General features: G+C 44.9%; 2 non-coding genes and 2 pseudogenes across 2 annotated transcripts; all 4 read left to right on the top strand.

Annotated features, from left to right (window-relative positions):
• The first annotated feature begins 10,726 nt into the window (after positions 1-10,726).
• Positions 10,727-10,934, top strand: LOC142679709 (U2 spliceosomal RNA; annotated as a pseudogene).
• Positions 10,935-17,776: 6,842 nt separating this feature from the next.
• Positions 17,777-17,951, top strand: LOC142679620 (U2 spliceosomal RNA; annotated as a pseudogene).
• A 1,118-nt stretch (positions 17,952-19,069) lies between these two features.
• LOC142679526 (U2 spliceosomal RNA) lies at positions 19,070-19,260 on the top strand. Its single transcript, XR_012852762.1, has one exon. It is a non-coding gene; the product is annotated as a U2 spliceosomal RNA (small nuclear RNA).
• A 1,130-nt stretch (positions 19,261-20,390) lies between these two features.
• On the top strand, positions 20,391-20,581 carry LOC142679517 (U2 spliceosomal RNA). Its single transcript, XR_012852755.1, has one exon. It is a non-coding gene; the product is annotated as a U2 spliceosomal RNA (small nuclear RNA).
• The last annotated feature ends 1,816 nt before the right edge of the window (positions 20,582-22,397 follow it).

The following is a 22,397-nucleotide window of genomic DNA, read 5'->3' on the forward strand; positions in this document are numbered from 1 at the left end:
AGAATAGGCAATTGCAATATCTGTACTGGTAATCATACACAAAAAAAAGGTATTATTACGTAAATAACTGGACTAGCTGGCGAGGACAGAACACTCCCCGCTTGACGTCAGCCGACGTCACTATTGGGTTAGTTGGATGAAAACATTTTTTGCCTGTTCCAGATCGAGAGCCGTGTAGACATGTTTACAACGATGCCAGCCTTTACAGTACCTTTTATCTGCTGACGAGATTATCTTGTACGACCGAGCCATGTGAGTCAAGAAGGTGATTGCACGGACAAGTGATCTCCAAGTAGGGAATATACTGAATCGATGAAATTTCAGGTGGCTGTCCACAGTCTCCGTATGCAACGCAGATACCAGAGGGCGTATCTCAACATCTGCATGTGGGTCCACTAGTTCAAACATGGCGGTTTCTGCTGTGCTGGGCATCGGTCTATACAAGAAGGTAGGGCCTGTAAACCAGATTGTGTCTTTCAGACGGTTAGCGGCAACGGATCTGGTTGCTTGGTCTGCAGGATTGAGATGCGTAGGTACGTAATGCCATTGTTCGGGAGAGGTAGATCTTCTAATCCTTAGCACTCTGTTGCTTACGTAGACATAGAAGCGTCTAGTTAAGTTACAGATGTATCCTAGTACTATCTTGCTGTCAGTGTAAAACTCAGCATCTTTAATCTCCATGTTCAATTCCGTAGTGATGAGTTCGGCTAAATCCACTGCTAACACCGCGGCGCAAAGTTCCAGGCGTGGTATTGTGTGTTCAAGAAGTGGCGCTAGTTTTGCTCTGCTCATGACGAACCCTACGTGGCATTGTCCGCTGGTATCTATCGTCTTTAAGTAAGCTACAGCAGCAATCTCTTTGACTGAAGCGTCGCAGAAAACACAAAGTCTTTGTGTGTCAACCTTGGTAGTTGGTACAGAAGCATACGGGCGTGGTATGTGAAGACCAGATAAGGCTGTGAGGGAATTTCTCCAAGCCGTCCATGTGGCTCTTTCCTTCATGGGAAGAGGAGCATCCCAGTTCGACACTTCCCTGGTGTAGTCTCTCAACATAGCTTTACCTTCGATGGTTACAGGAGCTGCAAATCCCAGTGGGTCGTATAAACTGCTTATGGCCGACAGTACTCCTCTGCGAGTGAAGGGTTTTTCTTCTCTGCTGGCCTGGAAGGTGAAGGTATCAGCTTTTAGGTCCCAGAGTAGGCCAAGGCTCCGATGTATGGGAGGGGAGTCGATGCCTAGATCTAAATCCTTTAAGTCACTTGAGTGGTCATGAGTAGGAAAGGCTTCCATCACTTTCTGGCTGTTAGAAGCGATCTTGTGTAACCTCAGGTTAGATAGAGCGAGCATTTCCTGGGCTCTCTTCAGAAGACAAATTGCGGTTTCATTTGTGGGCATTGATTTCAAACAGTCGTCCACATAGAAATCCTTTTCTACGAAGCGTCTGACATCCGTTCCGTACTTCGTTTCGACATCTTGAGCCGCACGCCTCAGCCCATAGATGGCGACTGCAGGGGAAGGACTATTACCGAAGATGTGTACCTTCATTCGATACTCGGTAACATCTTTAGAGGGATCGTTATCCTTGTACCAAAGGAATCTCAAGAAATTCCTGTGTTCTTTTTTGACGAGGAAGCAATGGAACATCTGTTGGATATCAGCCGTGAATGCAACAGAGTCTTTGCGAAAGCGTAGAAGTACTCCCAAGAGCTTGTTGTTTAGATCCGGGCCTGACATCAGGACGTCATTCAACGAGACACCTTCATACTTGGCACTTGAGTCAAATACTACTCTGATCTGACCTGGTTTCTTCGGGTGATACACTCCAAACAGGGGCAGGTACCAGCGCTCTTCAGAGTCTGGAAGTATAGGTGCTAACTCCGCATGGCCGTTCTGGAATATCTTTTCCATGAAGGTAAAGAAGTGGTCTCTCATCTCTGGTTTTCTTTGCAGGCTATGTCTGAGAGAGACGAAACGTTTGTAAACCTGTTCTCTGTTGTTAGGTAAGCGTTGTCTTTGAGGCCTAAATGGTAGAGGTGCAACCCAGCTCTTCATTTAGTTCTGCACCATTCCCTGCTCCATTATGTCTAGGAACAGTCTATCTTCGAATGACATTGCCATACGATTGTCCTCCTTTGTCTGGCGGAAGACTGTGCACCCTAGGTGATCTTGGTTGCCGTCCCAGATGTAGTCATCGTAGGCAGAGCCTACAAGGATACTTGATGATGAAGTGCTGTGTGGCAGTTCCTTTATGAAGAAATGATTTTCACATGGTCGGAGGAGAGATGGGCGTCCATTCTCCAGTGTACTGGTAAGCATGCTGTTGACAGTTGTCGGTTTGTGTACACCTCCCAAACAGACCTCTCCTATGACGACCCATCCTAGGTCGAGTCTCTGTGCATATGGAGCGTTGTGAGGGCCATTGATCTGTTGCCTAACCTTGTGGACTCGAAGAATATCTCTCCCAAGGAGCAAGACTATCTGAGCCTCTGGATCAAGTTTCGGGATCAAGTGTTCTATACGCTTCAGGTGAGGTTGGTGCGCTGCTACTTCCGGCGTAGGTATCTCAGACCTGTTATCAGGAATTTGGTTACACTCCAGTATGGTTGGTAAGGGCAGACACACTTGGCCATTTATAGACTCGACTACATAGCCGCTTGCCCTCCTTCCAGCTGTCTCTACAGTACCGGCACAAGTTTTTAGAGAGTAGGGGGCGCCAGGGCCTCTGACGTTAAAGCTATCAAAGAAGGCAGACTTGGCTAACGACTTGTTGCTTTGATCGTCTAGAATAGCATATACTTTGATGGCTTTGTCCCGGTCGTCTGCTGGGTAAATCCTCACTAGGGAGATTTTTGAGCAGGACCTTCCTCCTATGAGGCCTCTACAAACCTCTGTGCATTTAGAAGTAACCGCTGGAGTGTCAGTACTTGTGTCCTTCAGCTCCCCGCTATGCTATTGGTCTTGGGGCGAAGTCCACGATGGTGCTCCAGGGTGTAGAGCTGTGTTATGTTCTGTGCTACCACATTCGATACACTTTGCACGAACCTCGCAATCTCTGGCGAAGTGTGATGTTGAAGAACAGCATTTGAAGCAGATGTTGTTTTCCTTAAGGAAGGCCTTGCGGTCCTCTAATGACTTTTCCCTGAAGGTTCTGCACCTAAGTAGGGAATGTGGCTTCCTGTGTAAGGGACACTGTCTGCTCGGGTCTTTGGGTTTGTCTCCTTGACGGGAGCTGAACTCTTTATGGACTGAACCTGTGGAGGAAACGTTAATTTTGTGGACCTCCACCATTGCTCTACGAGGTTTACTAACAGGGGTGGCGGCACATGACAGCGTGAAATCAAAGCTAGGATCATTTCTAATTTTAGCTTGTTCAGAGACAAAATCTACAAACACATTAAATGGAGGAAATAGTACATTGTAAGTCTGTTTATATCTAGAACCATGCATAACCCATTTCTCTTGCAGGTTGTATGGGAGCTTCTGAACTATGGGGTTCACACCTCTTGCAGTGTCAAGGAATGTCAATCCTACCAGATCCCCTTCTGCCTTTGCTACACACAACTCCATTAACAGATCACTTAACTCCCTAAGCTTTGTATAGCCTTTGTTTGCTATTTTAGGAAAGTCCTCAATTCTCTTGAATAAGGCACTTTCTATGACTTCGGCCGAGCCATAGCACTCTTCAAGTCTGTCCCAGACCCTTTTAAGACCAACATCTGGATAATTGACATTGATATCTCTGATTCTTTTAGCGTGTTCGGCGAACTCACTTCCTAGCCACTTTACCAGGAGATCCAGTTCCTCACTACATGATAGATCTAAGTCTCTGGTGGCATTTTGGAAGGAAGCTCGCCAAGCTCTGTAGTTTTCAGCGCGATCGCTGAACTTTACAAGTCCCTTGGTGACCAGCTCACGTCGAACAAGGAATCTGGCAAAGTCCATTGTGGCTTGATTAACATTAGATCCGACTACTGGTGTGTTGTCAGAGTGCATGTGTGGTGTGTGACCATACCTGTTGGGAGTCTCTGATTTATTACAACCTGCGTAGTACCGCTCTGAAGCGAAGGGCGTCTCTCTTAGCTGGAGCGGGTTTTTGATATTCTGCTCTGAAGAGAAGTTGTTGTAGCCGGTTTCCCTTTGATGTGTCTTGTCTTGTTTGCAGTAAGGAGACTGATAGTCAACTTTCTGGCGGTCTGAATAATCAGGGTGGATTGGCTTGTTAATAAAACCCTTTGTGTTGAGTTGGAAGTCGGTATCGTATTCTGACTTGGAATGTTGATAGACGTATTGTAAGGTACGCTGTTCTGGATCTTGGTGTTCAAGTTCCGGCTGGAGAACGTCGCGACGATTCTCTATTTCTGGAAGTTCTACTGCTTCTAGAAATTCTGCTTCTGCTATGGCAGCCGCTGTCTCTTTCTCAACAGTGAGTTTCTCTAGAGTTGCTTCAAGGCGCGCTTTCTCTAGCTTTATCTGTATTTCCTGTTCTGCGAAGCTGGCTTTCGCTTTTGCCGCTTCAGCTTTTGCGCGGGCAATGGCGGCAGCTTCTCTGATCGATGTCCTGCTAGAGCCACTTCTAAGGGACCTTGTCTTGACCGAAGATGCTCGACTTTGAGACATGATGCGACCGTTAGGAGGTTGCTGCGATATCCGTATGCAGGCTCTGCGTGGATAATGGCGGGCACCCTATGGTCTGATCTTCTGAGCTTGTTCTCAGCAGTCGTTTCACTATTCTGTCCTCATACACGTTAGCACGGTGTGTAATCTGACATGTAGCTAAACCCCCTGTCTTCTTAAGAAAAAGGCTGTGAAACTGTGAAATCTTTCTCTTTATTGCTGGTAGACAGGAAAGGTGAAACTATAGGATGAAATAACAGTAGTATTCAGAATATATCAACTGTACAGTGCATAGGATACAGATAATCTGCTATACATACACAATATAACATGAGGTAATACTGCAAGCTGACAATGTGATATCTGATACAGCAAAACATACAGTGAACCACAGGATTATAACATATAGATATGGATCTTACCGACTATGCTTAGAACAGGCTGTTGGCACTGAACTTGAGGTAGAAATGGAGAGTGGCCCCTCACACTGGCATGATGAGGAAAATGGCTGCTACTCATACACAAACAGGAACAGGAAATAACCCACAATGCCTCAGGTGCTTTCCCATAATACATAGAGAACTACAATCTAGGAATACACAAAACCACCAGTAGATGGTGCTATAACCATACAATACAATATAGATGGGGTACAAGAATAGGCAATTGCAATATCTGTACTGGTAATCATACACAAAAAAAAGGTATTATTACGTAAATAACTGGACTAGCTGGCGAGGACAGAACAGAAGGGGTGGCAGTGGGCATGCACTTACTGCTGCTGCTGCTGCTGCTGCCAGTGTTTGCACGGCAGGAGGGCATTTGGGCGTTGCCAGGAAGGCGTTTTTATGTCGATTCCTCCTCTTTCAGCACTGCATTGTGGTGCAAGCAAAAGAAGCAAATCCTGTCTTGCTTCCTCTCCGGCCTTTATTCACCTCCCGCTTAGTAGCTGTGAGTGTGTGTGAGCCTGCAGGGCCCCATGGAATTGCGTAGGAGTAGGCTGAATCGCTGCAAGGGGTGAACAGCAGTATTGGGCAGGCTCGGTCAACGCGCGGCCCGTTCGGGTTATCGCTTCTCGGCCTTTTGGCACGATCTCGTGTCATTAGGTGATCAGCATGTCATGCCCTTGGCCTTTTGGCATCGCCACCTCGGTGGCTTAAGCCATCTGCTGCTATTAGGGGGTAGGCTGGGTGATCATTAGTAGAGCGATCATGGGAGCTAGGCTCCGCTACGCTGGGATCGGGGAAACCCGGATCAAGAACGCTTTCGGTATCAACGTACCCTTGGATAAAAGAGATCTGTTTTCATTGAAGCATCTGGTGCAAGACATCCTCTTCAAGACCCTCAATGTCAGCAGGAGCGACATTCTATGCCTTCAGGACCCTAGAGGTAACCGTTTTACTCTTGTTCTCAACAGTCTCAATGCTTGTTACAATTTGTATGCGACAATCAAGGCAAACCTGCAAAATACTGAGCTGGATGGACTTGTCTTCACTGTGCTGTATAACAATGATGTGCCATTGGTTGTGCTTATGTACAATCCTCATGTGTTGGTGGAGGACATTCTTTCTTTTCTAAGGAAGTACTGCTCCTATGCAAGTTATTCCCACCAGGTTCTAAACACTGAGTCTATATGGACTGGAAAACATAAGTTTTTTGTGCGCTTTGAAGAGGACCCTGCAGGACCATTGGGGGTTAAATACCCTCCCAGAAATTTTGCAATTGGCCGTGATAAAGGTTATTTATTTTTTCCCCAGCCTCCTGTGTTTTGCAGGAAGTGTAAAACGTATGGGCATACTTATGAAGACTGCACACAGGAAGGGGTTACATGCAACAAATGCAACCAGGATGGTCATCTGGCTAAAGACTGTAAGAATCCTATTGTGTGCAATATGTGTAGTACAGTGGGACATGCATTTAAAAACTGCCCAATGCGTGCAAAAAATAAGAGGGTGAGGACTATGGCGGAGGTAGTAGCAGGTGAAGCCAGTGGCAGTACATCTAATGTGGTTCTAAGCTCTGTTGTCCAGGGAATTCAGGAGCCGACACCTAAGGAGCCTGCTGAGCCGACGCCTCCCAGAGGGCCTGCTGGGCCATCACCTCCTGGGGAGCCTGCTGAATCTCTCACTGAGCTAACTCATGCTAGCAAAACGGTGGCTGAAGAAATGGAAGTGGCTTTGTTGGAAGGAGACCTGCCTCACCCCTCTGATGACTTGACTGGTTTGAGGGGGGATGGTGAGATAGATGCTTCTCTCTCCAGGACTCCGGTCTTGTCCTGGGAAGGAATTTACATAGAACAAGATGGCGGAGGTGGCCAAGGAGACTTTCCATCTTCTCTTGTGAGATCTGCTGAGGAGGAGGGAGAAGGGTCGTCTTCCAAAAGACTACGTACTATGCTGTCACCCTTGAGTGAGGATGGAGCCAGTCCAGACAGGGGAATTTACCCTATCTCTCATTTCTCTGAGGATTTTCCTTTTTTAGGGGAGGACGCAGAAAAAGCTGTCTTTGTGTCCGGTTGCCAGCCTCCAGGAGGCGTAGGCTGATCAGACAGTGGGGTATCGGTGGTTACGTCCGTAAAAAGATCAAGATATGGGCTCCAAAACTACATTTAATGTCATATCCATAAATGTCAGACAAATAGCATCTAAGTCTAGACGTGCTTTAGTTTTGGATCATGTCAGGAATCTTGGAGCAGAAATTTCTTGCCTGCAGGAATGTGGCATATCTGAACCACCGGGGGAGGGGGATTGGCCCTATGGGCAATGTGTTTGGTCAGGGTCTTCGTTTAATAAAAATGATGGTGTAGGGATACTACTGGGGAATAAGGGTATAAACTTGGAGAGTTACACAGTGGTTGAAATAGGTCGATGTTTGATTGCAGTAGTGTGTTGTAGGGGATTTAGGGTCAGGGTGATAAATACGTATTGCCCTACAGACAGGGCGAGTAGGCTGGCTTTGTTAGAAAAGCTGAGCCTTTTCCTACCTGGGAGGATACCTACAATTTTTGTAGGAGATTTCAATTGCTCCTTTGATGGAGAGGGCCTGGATGTGACCGGGAAAAAGTTAAATCAATTAATGTCTGACTTTTCTTTTCTAGATACGGCAGAAATGCATTTGGGTAAGCCACCACCACCAACGTATAAATCAGACAGAGGAGGGGTTGAGTCTAGGATTGACCGTATATGTGTATCCAAGAATCTAGTTTGTAAGACTTTTGTTCAAAGTGAGGTACCATTTTCGGATCATGTATGTTTGCAAGTATGGATGGAAGGTAATTGTAAATTTAGTTTTGGGAGGGGTGTATGGAAGTTGAATAGTAGATTATTAGAGGACGTGGAAGTGATGGATGAGTTTAAGTGTAAGTATGCTGTGTGGAAAAGGGAGAAAAATAGTTTTAAAGATGTGCTTAAGTGGTGGGATTGGGTGAAAGTGCAGATTAAAATTTTTTTTGTAAAATGGGGACATAAACAAGCTACTAGACTACGTAACCAGTATAAAGATCTGAATGTTAGGATAGAATGGTTACGTAAGATGGGTGAAAATGGGATTGATATGAGTGATTTGTTGGAAGAAGCCAGAAAGGAGTTAAAGCAGGTTTTGGAAAGAAAAGGTAAAGAAATCATTTTTAGATCAAAAGTGGAATATCTAGATAAAAATGAAAAATGTACAAGATTTTTTTTCAAAAAAATGTGTGGTAAGAAAGAAGATATGAATGAAGTTGTTAATGAGAAAGGTGAGTGTATGGAGGGTGTAGATGTGGTAAAAGTGGTGGAATCATACTATTCAGAGTTGTATGGGAAAAAATGGATTGATAATGGTTTGATGAATGAGGTTTTGGGTGGTTTGGAAAGTGTCCTTGGTGAGGATGACTGCGTGGGGTTGAATGAAGAGATAACTCTTGAAGAAGTGAAGAATGTGATAATGAGTGCGGGGAAAAATAAAACTCCTGGTAAAGATGGTATTCCGGTGGAATTCTACGTAAAGATGTGGGAGGTAATTGGGGTAGACTTGCTGGAAGTGTGTAAGAATATATGGGATAAAGGGGTTTTGTGTGAGTCTATGAAAGAAGGTGTGATTGTTTTGATCTACAAGAAAGGAGACAAGAAGTGTTTGGGTAATTGGAGGCCAATTTCATTATTGAATGCAGATTATAAATGTTTTAGTAAAATCTTGGCTAATCGTATGCGTGAGGTGGTAGGTAAAATTGCAGGGGAGGAGCAAGTGTGTGCTGTGCCAGGTAGAAGTATGACTGATAATTTGGTTTTGTTGAGAGATTTGATTGGTGACTGTATGAGTAGGAAACAGAAGTGTATGATGCTTGCATTGGATTTTGAAAAGGCTTTCGATAGGGTGTCGCACGGGTTTATGTTTGCTGTACTTGCTAGGATGGGTTTTTCCACTAGGTTTTTGGACGGTGTGAAGTGTTTGTACAGGGATGTGTCAAGTGAAGTTTTGGTGAATGGTAATTTAAGTTCAAAAGTAAGTGTAGAATCTGGGGTTAGACAGGGGTGCCCTATGTCCCCTGTTTTGTTTATTTGTGTAATTGAAGTTTTGATGTGTTTAGTAAGAAGAGATAAGGTAATGAGAGGTTTTCTGATTCCAGGGAGTGGGGGTAAATGTGTTAAAATTTTGGGTTATATGGATGATGTGGTGGTCGTGAGTGATTGTATGGCTGGGCTGAATAGAGTTAAATTATGGTTGGATTTCTTCTGTGGTGCATCTGCTTTTAAAGTGAATTGGGGTAAGTGTGTATTCAAGTGTTTTGGAGACAGGGGAGTAAGAATGGGAGGGGTGAGAAATGAAGTGGGTGCAGTGAAAGTGTTGGGGATTCAGTTTAATGATGATTTAAGAGGGAATGAGAGTTGGGATGAATGTGGCTTGAGAATTGAGAGGAAGTTAAATTTTTGGAGGCTTAGGGACCTGACTCTATCGGGGAAGGTATTGATAATAAAATCGGTTATTCTGCCAATTTTGGACTTTGTGGCTTGTGTTTTTCCAACCGCTAGTAGGAAGATTAAGAAGTTAGAGAAAATGGTTTTTACCTTTTTTTGGGGAAGCCGAATGGAGAAACTGAAGCGTGAATTTGTGTATAAGTCTTGTGAGAATGGGGGTTTGGGTTTTCCACATGTTGAGGTTTTTCTTGGGCTTAATTATATTAAAATGGTGGTGGTTCTTTTGGGGAAAGGCAGTAAGAGCGCGTATATGGTTAGGTATATGGCTGGTTGGATGCTTTATGGGTTAGATTGGGTTAAGAGAGATGCCACTGTGCCTGTTGCTTATGTATGTCCTGTATGGTATATTCTGATTGAAAAATTTATTAGGAAGCATGATTTGATTGCAGTTCCAATGGGTGAGTTTAAGAATAAGAAGGCTGTGTTAAAAAGGTTGTGTGTGAATGAGGTTGTGTGTAATATTGTGGGTTTGAAAGGACAGGATGTTGTGAATGTTTGGAAGAAGTTAAGTGTGACAGGTATGTCAAATAGGCAAAAAGACATAGTGTGGATGGCGATGCATGATATTTTGCCTGTTAGAGATGTGCAGAGGAGGAGGATGTTAGTTAGATTTGAGGTTTGTCCGAGGGTTGGGTGTGGTTCTTGTGAGACTGTAAGACATCTCTTTTGGGACTGTGATTATGCCTATGAGGTCTGGAGAAGAATGGGTGGTTTGTGTAAGGAATTGGCTGGGGTAAATTTTATGGATTGGAAGGTTGCAATGTTTGCTATAGGTGCATGTAATAGGGCAAGTGATAGGGTATTATGGCTGATTATGGTGTGTATAATGGAGAGCTTGTGGGATGTGCGCAATTTAGGTATTTTCAAGCACAAGTGGGTACCAATTAATGATTGTGTAAGGATGATATTGTCGAGATTATATGTGGTTTATCGCTGGGATAGTCAGTGTGGTGGTGGCATAGACGCAGAGGGAGTTTGGAAATTTAAGAAATGGAGAAGGTTAGTGAAATACAGTTAATTGTTGTTTCCTATCTCTGTTTCAAATGTTGTCCCTTGTATTATTATGTTCCTTTTTTTGATCGGAATAAAGTATTACCATGATGATGTATGACTAAGGCAACTTATGCCTTAAAGATGCAAAATGGTTCTTGCGTTGTACTGTTGCTTTAAGTTGAACTGAATGGTATTAAAAAAAAAAAAAAAAAAAAAAAAAAATCTGTTCTTATCAGTTTAATATCTGATACGTCCCCTATCTGGGGACCATATATTAAATGGATTTTTAGAACAGGGAGATGGAAATAGAGCTTGCTCTGTCCACTCCACGCATTGACCTGGTATTGCAGTATTTCTAGGACCGGTGCACCCTTTCCTTATGTGTTTACTAAAATCAGATTCCAAAAGTGCTTTTTGTGTTTGCCATTGTTTTTGTCTTTCGGATGGGATCTCCCCTTTTAATCCCATTATTTCAACACCTGTTGGACAATGCATTTGTACAGTCATGTGTGATAATGAGCTAATTTATTAAATGCAATTAATTAATACATTGCCACCTGTTGTTTTGTGTCGTCTGTGTTTCTGTGTTTCCGGCATTTCACATTGGAACAGCTCATTCACCTTCCTTGTCTTCTCTCCGCCCTCCCTCCTAGGTAGGTTAAAGAGCTGCACCTGAGCCAGCCACTGATTGATGCAGCACCATAGTCAAATAGTGGAGTGGAGTAGGGGAACAGCAAACAGCCATTAAAGCAGCCAGCCCGCCCGCCCGCCCGTCACAATGGACCTACCTGTGTACACTAGATGGATGTGATGGAATGTACTGTGGTCCCTACATTTCAAGAAGAAGTAAGAATTGCAGTTGCAACAAACCCTTGCTTGCCTACAAAGAGAGCAGCAATTTGGATTTGTTACTATGTTACCTGGAAGAATAACAAACTGTGCAAGGATGGAGGTTGTAGGAGCAAGGAGAACAAGTTGTCTGTAAAGTTGGTGGATGCCTATTTTCCATTTTGCAGTCCCTTGTCTCCCTCTTGTGGCCTCCTGGAGGCAACTAGCTGTGCAAAAAAAAGACAGCCTGGGGGCCGGCTGTTGCAGTGTTGCCCTCTCAGGCAACACTGAGTGACTGACTGAGCCGCACCGTCTTATATAAAGTTCAGACGGAACTTTGCACGTGTCATAGTGGAGACCTCAGGAGCCAGAGCCAGCTTTCTGACATCATAATGGGGCCTCAGAGATAAAAGCCTGGGCCCAGGCAGTGTTGGTCAGTGCTGCTCAGCAGGCAGCACTGGACTGGATTAAAGCTGATACAAGGTGTGAAAGGAGAAGGGGTGGCAGTGGGCATGCACTTACTGCTGCTGCTGCTGCTGCTGCTGCTGCCAGTGTTTGCACGGCAGGAGGGCATTTGGGCGTTGCCAGGAAGGCGTTTTTATGTCGATTCCTCCTCTTTCAGCACTGCATTGTGGTGCAAGCAAAAGAAGCAAATCCTGTCTTGCTTCCTCTCCGGCCTTTATTCACCTCCCGCTTAGTAGCTGTGAGTGTGTGTGAGCCTGCAGGGCCCCATGGAATTGCGTAGGAGTAGGCTGAATCGCTGCAAGGGGTGAACAGCAGTATTGGGCAGGCTCGGTCAACGCGCGGCCCGTTCGGGTTATCGCTTCTCGGCCTTTTGGCTAAGACCAAGTGTATTTATACAGGAGGTTTTGTCAGAAGGTGCCTGGGGTACCCGGCTACTTGGCCTGGGGGGATCGTCACAGGTTTATCGCCTTGACTTCACCCCCCTGCAGCTATTGGGTAGTCGGACTAGTCCTCAGGCAACGAGAAGGGATCACTAGGCGGACGGCTTGCGCCGGACGGCCTAGAAGGGCGAATCCTTGTCGGGACAAGCTGAAAATGCCGTTTGCGTACGGATTCGTGACTGGGGAAACCCAGTTGCGACAATCTATCCGGATTGAGGTCGAGGAGAAACATCGCCAGCGGAAGAACCTGAAGTTCATAGTAGGGGAAATCCTGCTTGGCTTCTTCGGCCTCAGACGGGAGAACATCCTGTGTCTTAATGACCAGGAAGGCCGCGGACGATATACCATCTCCTTTTGTACCGCGGCCTGCTGCGACACCATCTGTGCAGCCCTGTCTGGTGCGGACCAGACAGAAGAGCGCCTGGACGGGCTCTATTTCGCATTCCTCTACGGGGAGGAATCTATTCCACTTGTCGTGGTGATGCACAGCCCGTTTGTCCCTGCCAGGGACATTGAGATCTTTCTTGGGCGATACTGTCGAGAAATCCACTTCAGCCATGAAGTTAAAAATGCGGAAGGCTTCTGGAATGGAAAGCGGAAGTATTTTGTGAAATTCTTCCAAGACCCAAATGGCATACGAGGCTTTATACATCCGCCAGCCAACTTTGCCATTGGGAGGAACCGGGGATATCTCTTTTACCCCCAGATGCCTCGGTTCTGCTGGAACTGCCAGTCGTATGGACATACGAAAGACGCATGCAGTGAGGGTCATGTCATACGCTGTAATAAATGTGGAGGCCTTGGGCACGTGGCCTCCAAATGCAGTTCCAGCACCATGTGTAACCTGTGCGGGGAAACAGGACACATGTACAAAGAATGTCCAAAGAGAACGCAGTCATTGAGGGGTGAACCCAAACCTGGGCCACCCCGACCGGGGCCAGGGCAGCAGCCTGCAACAGGTGCGGGCACTGCTGGTAATGCCCCGGGACCCACCGAAGGGTCAGGGCCAATACCCTCCGGGTCACGTGTGGAGGGTGGTCCTAGGGATTCCAAGGGTGCCGAGCAGGGCTGTTCTAGCTCTGTAATGAAGGCCCCAAGCTCCAACCCGGAGCCGGTCGGCAAAAAGTCTCGCCGGTCCTCGATACCCACAAAAGGGGACTGGGCAGAGATGGCGGCTGGTGAAGAGCCAAATAAGGAGTCCAGACGTAGGGGCTCCTTGCGGGATACCCCAAGCACCAGCCGCCGCCGATCGGCCGGGCAGCTAGAGTCGGTCCCTCTTGTCACGCCAATAGAGGGTCAGATGCTGACAGCTTTAGATGCAGTAGGCGGAATGATAAGGAAGAAGGAAGGGACCTCACAGGCTCCTGAGCAACCCAAGACGACCAGCGATCCGGAGGAACCTGTAGCCGCACTTGAGGTAGCAGTGGCCGGAGATCGTGACGGAGATGACATCAGCCAGGAGACCGAGGTGACGTCGAGTGAGGAGGACGAGGACGATACGACGATGGATTTATCCAGTACGGGGAAGAGGTCAAGAGAGGAGGAGGTGTCTACAATAAAGAGGAAAACGTTATGCCGCAGTTCGGACGAAAGCGAATTCAGGGGAAGGGTCGGGTCGAAACATCTGTCCGGCTCTGACCCTGTGAACATCGTGGAGTTCGCGTCCCCGGATGCGGGGCAGCCTGACTCCCAGAGTATATCGGAGTCGGGCTCCTCAGAAGTGGACACTGACTCTCCATAAATTATGCCTTGTAGTACCCTAAAATTCTCCTCACTGAATGTGAGGTCCCTAAAGAGCCCTGTTCGCAGGGCTGCTTTGTTTTCTTACCTTGAGACTATGGACTTTGATTTTTGCCTACTGCAGGAGTGTGGAATCCCTAACAGCATGGACTATATGGATCTAAAACAAGATTGGAAGCTGGGCCCTTCGGTGTGGTCTGGAGCCAATGACTGTCGTTCTACAGGTGTGGGATTACTCTGCCGTGGCCATTTTATTTCTATACAAAATGTGATTGAGATTATGCCCGGCAGAGCTGTTTTAACCCACCTGCACATTAATGGACTTTTAATTCGTATTTTAAATGTGTATGCCCCTCCTGACAAACAGGAGCGGGCAGAACTTTTTAATATTTTACCACTGTTTTGTGTTGGGTCTGCCCCCCTGCTGGTAGGGGGTGATTTTAACTGCATAAGAGAAGGAGAGTGCCGGCAGGGGGGTGATGCAAATAGGAAAGACCACACTACCTACCTGCTCAAAAATTTTATTGATGATTTTAAATTACGCGATTGCTGGAAGGATCTCTTGCCAGGAGACGCAGGCGCCACATGGTCTAATGGAAGAGTGAGCTCCAGAATCGATTTTATTTTTGCCTCCCATGATTTTACCCCTCAAAAATGCATGCTTTTAAATAACATCTTTTCAGATCATAAACTCCTAAATGTGTCTCTGGAGCTGGAGGGAGAGCAAAAAGTAAGTAAGGGCCTCTGGAGGTTGAACACCACGCTCCTGGAGGACCCTGAAATTAAAAATGAGTTTGTGCGGACCTACCAGTGCTGGCAATTACAGAGAAAACCCCACGGGACCATGCTGCACTGGTGGGAGGGCATTAAACCAAAAATTAAATTATTTTTTATCCGAGCAGGTAGGAAGAAAGCCAGAGAAAAGAAACAGTGGTTTTATGTTCTTAATAAGCGTCTACATGTGCTTTTTAAATTGAAGGATGTTGGGTTTGATGTGGATTCTGATATTTTAAACTTAAAAGCTGAAATAAAAAAATGTCTTGATGATAAAGGTAAACAAATAATTTTTAACTCCCACGTGAAGCATCTAGAAGAAGACGAGAAGTGCTCCCGATTCTTTTTTAAAAAGGTAAACGACAAAAGAGACGCTATTTTAAACCTAGAAGGGGAGACTTCCGTGGGAGGAATGTTAAAGGCAGCTTTTAATTTTTACCAACTCCTTTTTAGTAAAAAAGCCATTGATGAATCCTTTTTAAATCATGCTCTTAACTCCCTTGATTTTAAGTTAGATACTTTGGACCAGGAGGTTTTATCCCGGGATCTTAATTTGGAGGAACTTTTATTTGTTTTTAAAAGTTTTTCAGCGGGAAAGGCCCCTGGGGAGGATGGGTTGCCTATTGAATTTTATCTAACTTTTTGGGATGTTTTAAACGAGGATATGATTTTATTATATAAAGAGGCTTTTATTGTAGAAGAGCTGCCCCCTTCTTGGAGAAGGGGGATTGTGTCCCTAATTTTTAAAAATAAGGGTGGAAAGGACCAGCTCAAAAATTGGCGCCCGATTACGCTTTTAAATGTAGATTATAAAATTTTAGCCAAACTGATAGCGGTCCGTTTTAAACCTTTTATCAGTAAATTAATCCACCCAAATCAGGTCTGTGGGGTACCTGGTAGATCTATCACTGAGTCCCTTAATATTTTAAGAGATGTTATTTGGTATTTTAAAGATCGAGGCCAAAACCTTGCTATTTTATCCCTTGATTTTGAAAAGGCCTTTGATAGAGTGTCCCATGAGTTCCTTTTTATGGTGCTTAAAAAAATGGCGGTGCCTGATTTTATTATAAGTCGTGTTATGCTTTTATATCGGTCCTGTTTTAGTGAGATTTCTATAAATGGATTTTTAACTAGTGGTGTTCCTCTTTTATCTGGAGTCAAGCAAGGGTGCCCATTGTCTCCCCTACTATTTATTTGCGCAATGGAGCCCCTTTTAGCCATGCTCAGGAACGATAAAGTTATTAGAGGCGCCCCAATACCTGGTGGGAGGGGCAACCAAGTAAAGGTATTAAGCTACATGGATGATGTGACAATTCTGTGCCCCGATTCATCATCCATGAGGAGGGCGCTGAGGAACACCACCTTTTTCTGCGAGGCTTCTGGTTTTAAACTTAACATTGATAAATGTGAGTGTTTTAACATAGGAGGCTGGGATTCCTCCCTGACCCCAGGAGTCAGAATGCAGAAGGACCAGATTAAAATTTTAGGGATTGTTTTTAATCAGGCGAACAATGGGACCTCTAACTGGGACTCAGTGATAGCAAAAATAGAGAAGAAGGTTTTAATGTGGAATCTTAGGAGCCTCACGATGGAGGGGAAAATTTTAATCATAAAAATGATTTTAATCCCAATAATGCTCTATGTGGCCATGGTTTTCCCTCCATCCATTTTATATATTAAAAAGCTAACACGCATTTGTTTTATGTTTCTGTGGGGCTCCAAGATGGAAAAATTAAAACGTGATTTTATGTATAAAGGTAAAGACAATGGCGGGAGAGATGTTCCTAACCTTTTTACATTTTTTTATATCAAATATTTCTGCTTCTGTTTTAAAATGTTTAAATCCGATGGCATTTTTAGCTGCTTTTTAAAATACGCAGCGGGCATGGTTTTTAAACGTTGGGCTCGTATCTCCCTAAATTCTCCTGTGCTTCTGTGTCCCCCAAAACACTATGTGGTGCTAGAGAAGACTGTTAGGCTCCTGAGCCTCCAAGAATTGGAGCCTGACATATTGGGGGACCAGTGAAAGGTGTCGATGGCGTGCAGACACGGAGAAGAGACAGTGGCAGTGTCCAATTTCTCGCAGGCAAGGTCCAAGCAAGTGTGGCGAAATGTCTTTGGAAAATATCTTGCAAATGTGCATAAGGACCTTGCCTGGGCAATCGTCCACCAGTGCCTCCCTACACGTGCATTCCAACATAGGCGAGGACTGGTGGCGAGAGCCAAGTGCCCACGAGATAGGTGCGGGAATGATGAAACAATAATGCACTTGTTCTGGAACTGCCACTATGCACAGGAGGTATGGAGGAAAGCAGGCCTTTTACTAAAATGGATCTGTGGTCTTAAAGATTTTAAGTACGAATACGTTTTTTATGGCCTTTTTACCTGCCCATCATTCAGACAGCAGATGATCTGCTGGATGATTATTAATTGTTTTAAAAATGCCATCTGGAAGGTTAGGAACATTCTTCTTTTTAAACGTGATTTTATTGACATTACAGACTGTGTCAAGATTGCGCTAAGTGAGCTGTATGTATACTACCTCAGAGACAAAAAAAATCTAGGAGCAAAAGAGGCGGCATCCATGTGGTGTCTGTCTCTGTGGAACACGATTACCATGTAAATAATTTATGTATTTGTAATTGTGATTTTACTGCTTGTTTTATCCTGCCATTGTCATATTTTTAAAGAAACCTTCTTCTCGTTAAAAATTTATTGCTTTTATCATTTTAATGAAATGTATTAAAAATAAACATTTTATTACTGAATTTAATTTTACAAAAAGGTTTTAATGAAATGAATTATAAAAACCTTTTGTTACTGAATTTTATTAAAGAAAAATGTACAAACAAATAATTTATTACAGAATTGTATTACACCAAAAATATTTTATGAAATGTACAACAAGCATTTTATTACTGAATTTTATTCTATGAAATGTATTCTCTGTATATATATATATATGTGTCAATAAAATTTTGTTGAAACCTTATCTGTTCTTATCAGTTTAATATCTGATACGTCCCCTATCTGGGGACCATATATTAAATGGATTTTTAGAACAGGGAGATGGAAATAGAGCTTGCTCTGTCCACTCCACGCATTGACCTGGTATTGCAGTATTTCCAGGACCGGTGCACCCTTTCCTTATGTGTTTACTAAAATCAGATTCCAAAAGTGCTTTTTGTGTTTGCCATTGTTTTTGTCTTTCGGATGGGATCTCCCCTTTTAATCCCATTATTTCAACACCTGTTGGACAATGCATTTGTACAGTCATGTGTGATAATGAGCTAATTTATTAAATGCAATTAATTAATACATTGCCACCTCTTGTTTTGTGTCGTCTGTGTTTCTGTGTTTCCGGCATTTCACATTGGAACAGCTCATTCACCTTCCTTGTCTTCTCTCCGCCCTCCCTCCTAGGTAGGTTAAAGAGCTGCACCTGAGCCAGCCACTGATTGATGCAGCACCATAGTCAAATAGTGGAGTGGAGTAGGGGAACAGCAAACAGCCATTAAAGCAGCCAGCCCGCCCGCCCGCCCGTCACAATGGACCTACCTGTGTACACTAGATGGATGTGATGGAATGTACTGTGGTCCCTACATTTCAAGAAGAAGTAAGAATTGCAGTTGCAACAAACCCTTGCTTGCCTACAAAGAGAGCAGCAATTTGGATTTGTTACTATGTTACCTGGAAGAATAACAAACTGTGCAAGGATGGAGGTTGTAGGAGCAAGGAGAACAAGTTGTCTGTAAAGTTGGTGGATGCCAATTTTCCATTTTGCTGTCCCTTGTCTCCCTCTTGTGGCCTCCTGGAGGCAACTAGCTGTGCAAAAAAAAGACAGCCTGGGGGCCGGCTGTTGCAGTGTTGCCCTCTCAGGCAACACTGAGTGACTGACTGAGCCGCACCGTCTTATATAAAGTTCAGACGGAACTTTGCACGTGTCATAGTGGAGACCTCAGGAGCCAGAGCCAGCTTTCTGACATCATAATGGGGCCTCAGAGATAAAAGCCTGGGCCCAGGCAGTGTTGGTCAGTGCTGCTCAGCAGGCAGCACTGGACTGGATTAAAGCTGATACAAGGTGTGAAAGGAGAAGGGGTGGCAGTGGGCATGCACTTACTGCTGCTGCTGCTGCTGCCAGTGTTTGCACGGCAGGAGGGCATTTGGGCGTTGCCAGGAAGGCGTTTTTATGTCGATTCCTCCTCTTTCAGCACTGCATTGTGGTGCAAGCAAAAGAAGCAAAACGCGCGGCACGTTCGGGTTATCGCTTCTCGGCCTTTTGGCTAAGATCAAGTGTAGTATCTGTTCTTATCAGTTTAATATCTGATACGTCCCCTATCTGGGGACCATATATTAAATGGATTTTTAGAACAGGGAGATGGAAATAGAGCTTGCTCTGTACACTCCACGCATTGACCTGGTATTGCAGTATTTCCAGGACCAGTGCACCCTTTCCTTATGTGTTTACTAAAATCAGATTCCAAAAGTGCTTTTTGTGTTTGCCATTGTTTTTGTCTTTCGGATGGGATCTCCCCTTTTAATCCCATTATTTCAACACCTGTTGGACAATGCATTTGTACAGTCATGTGTGATAATGAGCTAATTTATTAAATGCAATTAATTAATACATTGCCACCTCTTGTTTTGTGTCATCTGTGTTTCTGTGTTTCCGGCATTTCACATTGGAACAGCTCATTCACCTTCCTTGTCTTCTCTCCGCCCTCCCTCCTAGGTAGGTTAAAGAGCTGCACCTGAGCCAGCCACTGATTGATGCAGCACCATAGTCAAATAGTGGAGTGGAGTAGGGGAACAGCAAACAGCCATTAAAGCAGCCAGCCCGCCCGCCCGCCCGTCACAATGGACCTACCTGTGTACACTAGATGGATGTGATGGAATGTACTGTGGTCCCTACATTTCAAGAAGAAGTAAGAATTGCAGTTGCAACAAACCCTTGCTTGCCTACAAAGAGAGCAGCAATTTGGATTTGTTACTATGTTACCTGGAAGAATAACAAACTGTGCAAGGATGGAGGTTGTAGGAGCAAGGAGAACAAGTTGTCTGTAAAGTTGGTGGATGCCTATTTTCCATTTTGCAGTCCCTTGTCTCCCTCTTGTGGCCTCCTGGAGGCAACTAGCTGTGCAAAAAAAAGACAGCCTGGGGGCCGGCTGTTCCAGTGTTGCCCTCTCAGGCAACACTGAGTGACTGACTGAGCCGCACCGTCTTATATAAAGTTCAGACGGAACTTTGCACGTGTCATAGTGGAGACCTCAGGAGCCAGAGCCAGCTTTCTGACATCATAATGGGGCCTCAGAGATAAAAGCCTGGGCCCAGGCAGTGTTGGTCAGTGCTGCTCAGCAGGCAGCACTGGACTGGATTAATGCTGATACAAGGTGTGAAAGGAGAAGGGGTGGCAGTGGGCATGCACTTACTGCTGCTGCTGCTGCTGCTGCTGCTGCTGCCAGTGTTTGCACGGCAGGAGGGCATTTGGGCGTTGCCAGGAAGGCGTTTTTATGTCGATTCCTCCTCTTTCAGCACTGCATTGTGGTGCAAGCAAAAGAAGCAAAACGCGCGGCACGTTCGGGTTATCGCTTCTCGGCCTTTTGGCTAAGATCAAGTGTAGTATCTGTTCTTATCAGTTTAATATCTGATACGTCCCCTATCAGGGGACCATATATTAAATGGATTTTTAGAACAGGGAGATGGAAATAGAGCTTGCTCTGTCCACTCCACGCATTGACCTGGTATTGCAGTATTTCCAGGACCGGTGCACCGTTTCCTTATGTGTTTACTAAAATCAGATTCCAAAAGTGCTTTTTGTGTTTGCCATTGTTTTTGTCTTTCGGATGGGATCTCCCCTTTTAATCCCATTATTTCAACACCTGTTGGACAATGCATTTGTACAGTCATGTGTGATAATGAGCTAATTTATTAAATGCAATTAATTAATACATTGCCACCTCTTGTTTTGTGTCGTCTGTGTTTCTGTGTTTCCGGCATTTCACATTGGAACAGCTCATTCACCTTCCTTGTCTTCTCTCCGCCCTCCCTCCTAGGTAGGTTAAAGAGCTGCACCTGAGCCAGCCACTGATTGATGCAGCACCATAGTCAAATAGTGGAGTGGAGTAGGGGAACAGCAAACAGCCATTAAAGCAGCCAGCCCGCCCGCCCGTCACAATGGACCTACCTGTGTACACTAGATGGATGTGATGGAATGTACTGTGGTCCCTACATTTCAAGAAGAAGTAAGAATTGCAGTTGCAACAAACCCTTGCTTGCCTACAAAGAGAGCAGCAATTTGGATTTGTTACTATGTTACCTGGAAGAATAACAAACTGTGCAAGGATGGAGGTTGTAGGAGCAACGAGAACAAGTTGTCTGTAAAGTTGGTGGATGCCTATTTTCCATTTTGCAGTCCCTTGTCTCCCTCTTGTGGCCTCCTGGAGGCAACTAGCTGTGCGAAAAAAAGACAGCCTGGGGGCCGGCTGTTGCAGTGTTGCCCTCTCAGGCAACACTGAGTGACTGACTGAGCCGCACCGTCTTATATAAAGTTCAGACGGAACTTTGCACGTGTCATAGTGGAGACCTCAGGAGCCAGAGCCAGCTTTCTGACATCATAATGGGGCCTCAGAGATAAAAGCCTGGGCCCAGGCAGTGTTGGTCAGTGCTGCTCAGCAGGCAGCACTGGACTGGATTAAAGCTGATACAAGGTGTGAAAGGAGAAGGTATTCTGTCCTCATACACGTTAGCACGGTGTGTAATCTGACATGTAGCTAAACCCCCTGTCTTCTTAAGAAAAAGGCTGTGAAACTGTGAAATCTTTCTCTTTATTGCTGGTAGACAGGAAAGGTGAAACTATAGGATGAAATAAAAGTAGTATTCAGAATATATCAACTGTACAGTGCATAGGATACAGATAATCTGCTATACATACACAATATAACATGAGGTAATACTGCAAGCTGACAATGTGATATCTGATACAGCAAAACATACAGTGAACCACAGGATTATAACATATAGATATGGATCTTACCGACTATGCTTAGAACAGGCTGTTGGCACTGAACTTGAGGTAGAAATGGAGAGTGGCCCCTCACACTGGCATGATGAGGAAAATGGCTGCTACTCATACACAAACAGGAACAGGAAATAACCCACAATGCCTCAGGTGCTTTCCCATAATACATAGAGAACTACAATCTAGGAATACACAAAACCACCAGTAGATGGTGCTATAACCATACAATACAATATAGATGGGGTACAAGAATAGGCAATTGCAATATCTGTACTGGTAATCATACACAAAAAAAAGGTATTATTACGTAAATAACTGGACTAGCTGGCGAGGACAGAACACTCCCCGCTTGACGTCAGCCGACGTCACTATTGGGTTAGTTGGATGAAAACATTTTTTGCCTGTTCCAGATCGAGAGCCGTGTAGACATGTTTACAACGATGCCAGCCTTTACAGTACCTTTTATCTGCTGACGAGATTATCTTGTACGACCGAGCCATGTGAGTCAAGAAGGTGATTGCACGGACAAGTGATCTCCAAGTAGGGAATATACTGAATCGATGAAATTTCAGG

The sequence above is a fragment of the Rhinoderma darwinii genome (assembly GCF_050947455.1).
Source record: "Rhinoderma darwinii isolate aRhiDar2 chromosome 2 unlocalized genomic scaffold, aRhiDar2.hap1 SUPER_2_unloc_55, whole genome shotgun sequence".
Lineage (NCBI taxonomy): Eukaryota > Metazoa > Chordata > Amphibia > Anura > Rhinodermatidae > Rhinoderma > Rhinoderma darwinii.